Raw genomic sequence first — 7,097 nt, 5'->3', positions numbered from 1 at the left:
TTTAAAGGTTTTCACCTTCCATAATTTAGGTCTAATTAAGAAGACATTCCAGTCTGTCAGCTGCCGTTTTGTCTTGCTGACTGTCTCCTTTGCTTTACAGAAGCTTCTCAGTTTCAGGAGGTCCCATTTATCAATTGTTGACCTCAGTGTCTGTGCTACTGATATAATGTTCAGGAAGCGTTCTCCTGTACCAATTAATTCAAGGGTATTTCCCACTTTGTATTCTAATAGATTCAGTGTATCTGGGTTTATATTTAGATCTTTGATCTATTTTGACTTAAGTTTTCTGCAAGGCTTGGGGCTAACTGCAGTCTTCTACATGTCTGCAACCAGTTATGCCACCACCATTTGTTGAAGATGTTCTCTTTGTTCCATCATATAAATTTGGATTTTTTGTCAAAAATCAGGTGTTCATAGGTGTATGGGTTAATATCAGGGTTTTTAATTCTATTCCATTGGTCTACCAGTCTATTTTTGTGCCAATACCAAGCTGTTTTCAGGACTATAGCTCTGTAATAGAGCTTGAAGTCAGGGATGGTGAAGCCTCCAGAAGTTCCTTTATTGTATAGGGATGTTTTGGCTATCCTGGGTGTTTTGTTTCTCCATATAAAGTTGAGAATTGTTCTTTCAATGTCTATGAAGAATTGTGTTGTGATTCTGATGGGGATTGCATTGAATCTGTAGATTGCTTTTGGCAAGATTGCCATTTTTACTATGTTGATCCTGCATATCCAACAGCATGTTGGATATTTCCATTTTCTGGTATCTTATTTAATTTCTTTCTTTAGAGACTCAAAATTCTTATGGTACAGGTCTTCCATATTTTTGCTTAGTGTTAACCAAAGGTATTTTAAATTGTTTGTGGCAATTGTAAAGGGTGATGTTTTTCTGATTTCTTTCTCCATCAATGTGTCATCGGTATATAGTTGGGCTATGGTTTTTTTTTAGTTAATTTTGTAACCTGCCACTTTGCTGAAGGTGTTTATCAGCTGTAGGAGTTCCCTGGTAGAGTTTTTCGTGTCACTAATGTAGACTATCATATCATCTGCAAATAATGAGAGTTTGACTTCTTACTTTCCAATTTGTATTCCCTTGGTCTCCTTTTGTTTTCTTATTGCTCTATCTAGGACTTCAAGGACAATACTGAAGAGGTATGGGGAGAGTGGACAGCCTTGTCTTGTCCCCAATTTTAGAGGAATTGGATCGAGTTTCTTTCTATTTATTTCGATGTTGGCTGTTGGCTTGCAGTATATTTCTTTTATTATGTTGAGGTATGTTCCTGTTATCCCTGATTTCTCCAAGACCTTTATCATGAAGGGGTGTGAGGGCTGATCTCCAAAATATACAAAGAAATCAAGAAGCTAGTCTCCCAAACACCAAACAACCCAATTAAAAAGTGGGGTACAGAACTAAATAGACAATTCTCAATTAGAGGAATCTCTAATAAATGGCTGAAAGACACATAAGAAAGTGTTCAACATCCTTAGCCATCAGGGAAATGCAAATCAAAACAACTCTGAAATACCATCTTACTCCTGTCAAATGGCCAAATTCAAAAATACCAATGACAGTTCAAGTTGGAGAGGATGTGGAGAAAGGGGAACACTTCTCCACTGCTGGTGGGAGTGCCATGTTGTACAGCCACGTTGGAAATCAGAATGGTAACTCATCAAAAAAATGGGAATTTGTCTACTACAAGATCCAGCAATTCCACTCTTAGGCATATAGCCAAAAGAAGCACATTCATACAAGAAGAACATATGTTCAACGATGTTCATAGCAGCACTATTTGTAATAGCCAGAAACTGGAAGCAGCCTAGATGTTCCTCAACTGAAGAATGGATACAGAAAATGTGGTACATTTACACAATGGAGTACTACTCAGCAGAAAAAAACAATGGGATCTTGAAATTTGCAGGAAAATGGATGGATCTAGAAGAAACCATTCTGAATGAGGTAACCCAATTGCAAAAAGACAAACATGGCATGTACTCACTCATATGTGGATTTTAGACATAGAATAAGGATTACCAGCCTACAATCCACACTGTCAAAGAAGCTAATAAACAAGGAGGTCCCTAAGAAAGGCATACATTGTCCCCTGGAGAAGGGGAGAGGTTCAAGATCTGCTGAGTAAATTGGGAGCATGTGAAGAAGGGGGAGGTAGCTAGGAGAATTAGAAGTGGGGAAGAAGAGGGATTCCAAGGACATGAGGGAGCAGAAAGTTTGAGTCAGGGGAAGAATACACGATAACAAGAATGGAGATATCATAATAGAGATATCATAATAGATATCATAGGAGATATCATAATATCTCTGTAAACATTTTTGGTTTACAGAGAAATCAGGCACAAGGGAAATGTCTGGAGATCTACAAAGATGACACCAGCTAACTATCTCAGCATCGGAGGAGAGGCTACCTTAAATTCCCTCCCCTGATTATGAGATTGATGACTGACTTATATGCCTTCATGCAGCAGCTGGTGGAAGTAGAAGAAGACTCCCATAACTAATCACCGAACTGAAATGGAACGCAGATGCAGAGAAGAACTAGTGAAGAGCAAAGGGGTCCATACCAGGCTGGTGAAACCCACAGAAACCGCTGACCTGAAATTGGGGGAACTCTTGCTCCCCAGTCTGATAGCTGGAATACCAGCATGGGACTGATCCAGACCCCAGGAACATGGGTTTCTGTGAGGAAACCTCAGAAATCTATGGGACCTCCTGTAGAAGCCCAGTATTTATCCCTAGCATAGGTGTGGACTTTGGGAGCCCATTCCATATAGAGGAATACTCCCTGAGCCAAGACACACGGGGGTATGCCTAGGCCCTATCCCAAAGGATACAAAAGACTCTGATGACACCCTATGGAAGGCCTCACCATCCAAGGGGAGCAGAAAAGATATGTGACAGATAAGGTTTTAGTTTGGGGTGGGTAGGGGAGGACGGGTGGGAAAAGGGAACTGGGATTTTCATGTAAAACAAACCTGTTTCTAATTCAAATAAAAAAGTTCGAGGAAAAAAAAAGAAGACATTCCATAAAACTATATATCATAACTTTGCAACCTAGAAAAAAATTATTTTGTTGAGACTGTCTTGATCCTGTAGTACCTTACTCTTCCACCTTGTCTTTAATAATACCTTAGCAACCAAGGATGCGACTGTGTTCATAACCTGTTTACATAAAAGCTTTATGTAATTGCTATGAGGTTTGGCATTTGTTATACCATCTCAGGAGGAGAAAGTTCCTTTAATCTCTGCATTTTTTATCTTTTATTTAATTTTATATTATGCTAGACTGCACATGACATTTTATCTTTTTTTCTTGGAACCAGATTAAAAGTTACCACTGTTCAGGAAGCTTGTGTCTCTGTGGATATACTACACTTAAAGGAGACTTAGAGGTGTTTAACAGTTGGAAGGTCAGCTCTCAATATTTATCCTGAAGTTGCCATGGCTACTAATGCAGGCAAAATTCACTGAACAAGTTCAAATTAGAGATAGCCATCAAAGCACAAGGGGTCTCATTAAAGGTTTCAAAAATTAACCACAGTGAAAATTAGTGGCTGGATGTGCAATCCTGATTTTCTTTTCTGTTGATCTCAATAAGCTAAGTGAGACTATTTAGGAAAATATACATGTGTGCAGATATATTTTTGATAAGTGGCACTCCTAATGTTAATGAGAAGGCAGAAAGAAAATTAACTAAATTTAACACTTAGTATCATTTGAAATCATTAATGGAATTCACATTTCACATTTATAATGGTTTTGTCACATAGTATCTTTTTACGCTTATATGTAGCAATTTTAATAGTCTTATTAATTGACAAAGAAAATGTTGTTATCTCAAATAATGTAATTTCATTATCACATTTCCTTATGTTCATAGAACATGCTTTGATCCATACCCTCTATCTCTACTATTGTTTAAATATAACTACTTTAAAGATGCTCTCATATTTGTATTGTGTTTACATTCTTTATTGTTTTGCATTTAAAAACTCAGTGGTATTCACATCTTCTCATAACAACAAAAGAATTTCATTAGCAAAACAATGAAAGAGTTTTGTCCACCACAGAAATTCAGGTGGATAGCCAGGGAAAGGCTCCACATTACAGGCAGCAGAGGGAGGCCATGTTACATTTCAATTTTTCTTACATTTTGTTTATTTATTTATTTATTTATTTATTTATTTATTTATTATGCATCAGATGTAGGGGGCACAGATTTGTGGGTGTCATAGGACACTCACATAGGAGAAGGCTTTCTCCTTCCACCATGCAGTTAATAAGAACTGAACGTGTGGTCAGTTTTGGTAGCAAGCACCTTCCTTTGTCAAGCCCTCGTGCATGCCCTAGAGTCTGGTGTCTCAGGCCACTTAATTTCATTTTCTCCTCAGAATTTGGTGCAGTACGGGCTACTAGGAATACTTTGTTCAGAGTTGTTTAGAGAAGACCTTCATAAAATTGGTCAGTGTAGACCGCCTAATAATTCGGAACATTTGGGCCTCATTTGATCGGGGTTCCACATATAGATTCTGTTGGTTTGCTTCTTTTGTTTTGTGAGTTAGTCTCAGGGGAGATCTTAATGGTGGAAAAGTCAGTTACCTATTCTTAAATTGCATAACCTTGGCCATTATGCAAAAGTCATTTTTTGTTTTTTCACTCACTGCAACATGCTATTTTGGGCTGGCTCCTGACCTAAGACATCCGAAGATCAGTCACGTGATGGTCTATCTGCTCTCCATGTCTGAGAGCAGGGAACTGGCCCATATCTGGAAGAGGTCGGGTGTCAGCCACTCGTCCCTCATTCTCTCCTTTATAAGACAGAGCTATGACAGGGACTCCTTTGCAGCGTGGAAACCTCGTTAAGCCTTAAAGCCTACCTTGTCCCCAATTTTCCAGAAGAAATCTCTAATGGCCTTAATAAAATCTGTCCTGCTATCATTGCTACCAGGCTGGCTATGTGGATGCCGGTGAGCGAGCCGAGTTCTCCAGGGGTTAAGATGGTTTTGAGATGTGCCCCCTCCCTACAGAGCTTTCGAAACTGACTGCTCTCCTGGTAGAGGGTTTCCCACTGGCCGGCCAGCACCAAGGTTCTTTTAATGACCATGTCGATTTCGGTGGCTCCAGCCTCCACTGCCAGTCTGATCTCCTCCAATAGTGAGTATGCTCAGCTGGAGAGCCGGCGGCCACTGCAGCCAAGGGATACTGCAGCCCGCAGCCTTCAGCACATTCACAGCATCCAACACTAGGGTGGGATAAACACAGACCGCAGCTATGGTAATGACTTTGTCGTGCATATTTTAAGCTTTGAAGAGATCTTGCCGGATTGGGTACTTGGCTTTGTCACAGAGCCATTGAACCTTAGAAAACGTGTCGTCCCCAGAAATTGTGGTGAGGTCTCTACATGCAACAGCTTTCAGGAGCCGTGCAACCTGCCCTTCCTTCTTCACAGTCCTGAAAGCCTGGATCTGTTCTTCCCGCCTCAGAATGGCTGTCTGATTGACTGGAAATCTGGAGATCCAGCTAAGATCGAGCTCTGAGGCCTGACAGTGCCAGGCCATGCTGAAAACAGACGACGACCAACTCTGTGGTGTGCAGTAAGCATCGCCTGCAAACAAGTACTGGAGTGCCTATGAACGGATGCAAATGAATGCTGGACCCAGGAGTGTTAGTCGGGATGAAACGAGACTGTGGTCACCATGGCAAACCACTCCTTATACATGTTCCATTTACCAAAAGTTGTATCTTCTTATTTCTTCCACGCTAAATTGTCACATTGCTTGGATTTAAGTTTTCAATTGGTTGTCCTCCAAAAGTGTGGTTATAGAAGTACATTTACTGATTTAATTATCTTTAAATGAAAATGATTGAATCAATAATTGTAATCAACCAGTAGCTAAAAGAGAAGAATCAAATGTTTTGTTCTAAAACATTTACCACCCAAGAACCCAAGCATTTGAGACTGGAAGCTCAGCCTCTATTCATTTGATCGACTGAACAATCTAGAACGAAGTCATCCTATTTTTCCTTGCTTTCTTACCACAGCTTTCTTTATCACATCATTGATTTAAACAATATCACAAAATCATTTCCGAGTCTCTTTCATCATAATACACTGATGAATTTTACATTCTCTTTGAAAGTGGATAGCTGTCTCTTTTATATACTATTTACCTAATAGTTTTTATTCTGGACCTTAACACACCTGTTTTCAATCATGATACTTCAGCACTATTCAATCCCTGTTAGCGACAACCATTCAAGAAACCCTGTTAATCTTTTGTTGAATTCACATTAGGGAAACTCAGCTCAGTAGTAAATTCATTAATAACTGATAAAAATTCAAAATATTCTGTCACAACTTGTGGGGAGGAGAAACTACAGGTAGCTTGATTTTATTTGATTTGATACTATGGTTTTGAAAGCACTTTTAACTACTTCAAAAGTGTTGATGTTTTCCCACTAACAATGCTTGTACAGAGGCCCCAGGATATATAGTTAATAGCAATGTAAGACTCTAAACACTGCCTCCTACATGAACACTATGAGTGAGATTCTGAATTTTCTAGAAATAAACACATATTAATATTAAAAGTATCTTCTTGTTTTGGTACAAAATGTAGTGACTTTTCACTGGGTAGTATACAGTTTTGCATAGCTGTATGCCACCATACAAACAGAAACCCCACATATCATTTTTTGTTAGTGGCTGTGGAAGACACCATTGAAACTAATGGTTTTCTTTTCTCCATGTAAGTGCTGTGCAAATAAATATTTCCCTTCACCTTTCTTATATTATGCTGCCTCTTTTAGTAAATACCGACTCACCTAAGTAAATTTTTACTCTCTGGGACTAAAAATTAAAATTCCAGACCATCAAAATTATTGCTCATGAATAATCCTATGGGACAAAATTTTGAGGAGTCATTAAATAGTATTACAAAAGACAAATGTAACTGTCAAGGCTCATTATAGTGGCACTCCTATATTGGAGAGATGATGTCTGAAGGACAGTATTTCCAATTTAGAGCTTGAGTAGTGTGTATTTCCAACAGTAATAGGATGGGAGAGATGTTCAGTGAGAAACA

At 39.0% G+C, this 7,097-nt stretch overlaps 1 pseudogene; it reads right to left on the bottom strand.

The window, feature by feature from the left end:
- Positions 1–4,704: 4,704 nt before the first annotated feature.
- LOC100754374 lies at positions 4,705–5,570 on the bottom strand (annotated as a pseudogene).
- Positions 5,571–7,097: the final 1,527 nt, after the last annotated feature.

Source organism: Cricetulus griseus (assembly GCF_003668045.3).
Source record: "Cricetulus griseus strain 17A/GY chromosome 1 unlocalized genomic scaffold, alternate assembly CriGri-PICRH-1.0 chr1_1, whole genome shotgun sequence".
Lineage (NCBI taxonomy): Eukaryota > Metazoa > Chordata > Mammalia > Rodentia > Cricetidae > Cricetulus > Cricetulus griseus.
The sequence above is the reverse complement of the archived record's forward strand: the minus strand, read 5'-3'. Positions and strand labels throughout refer to the sequence as shown.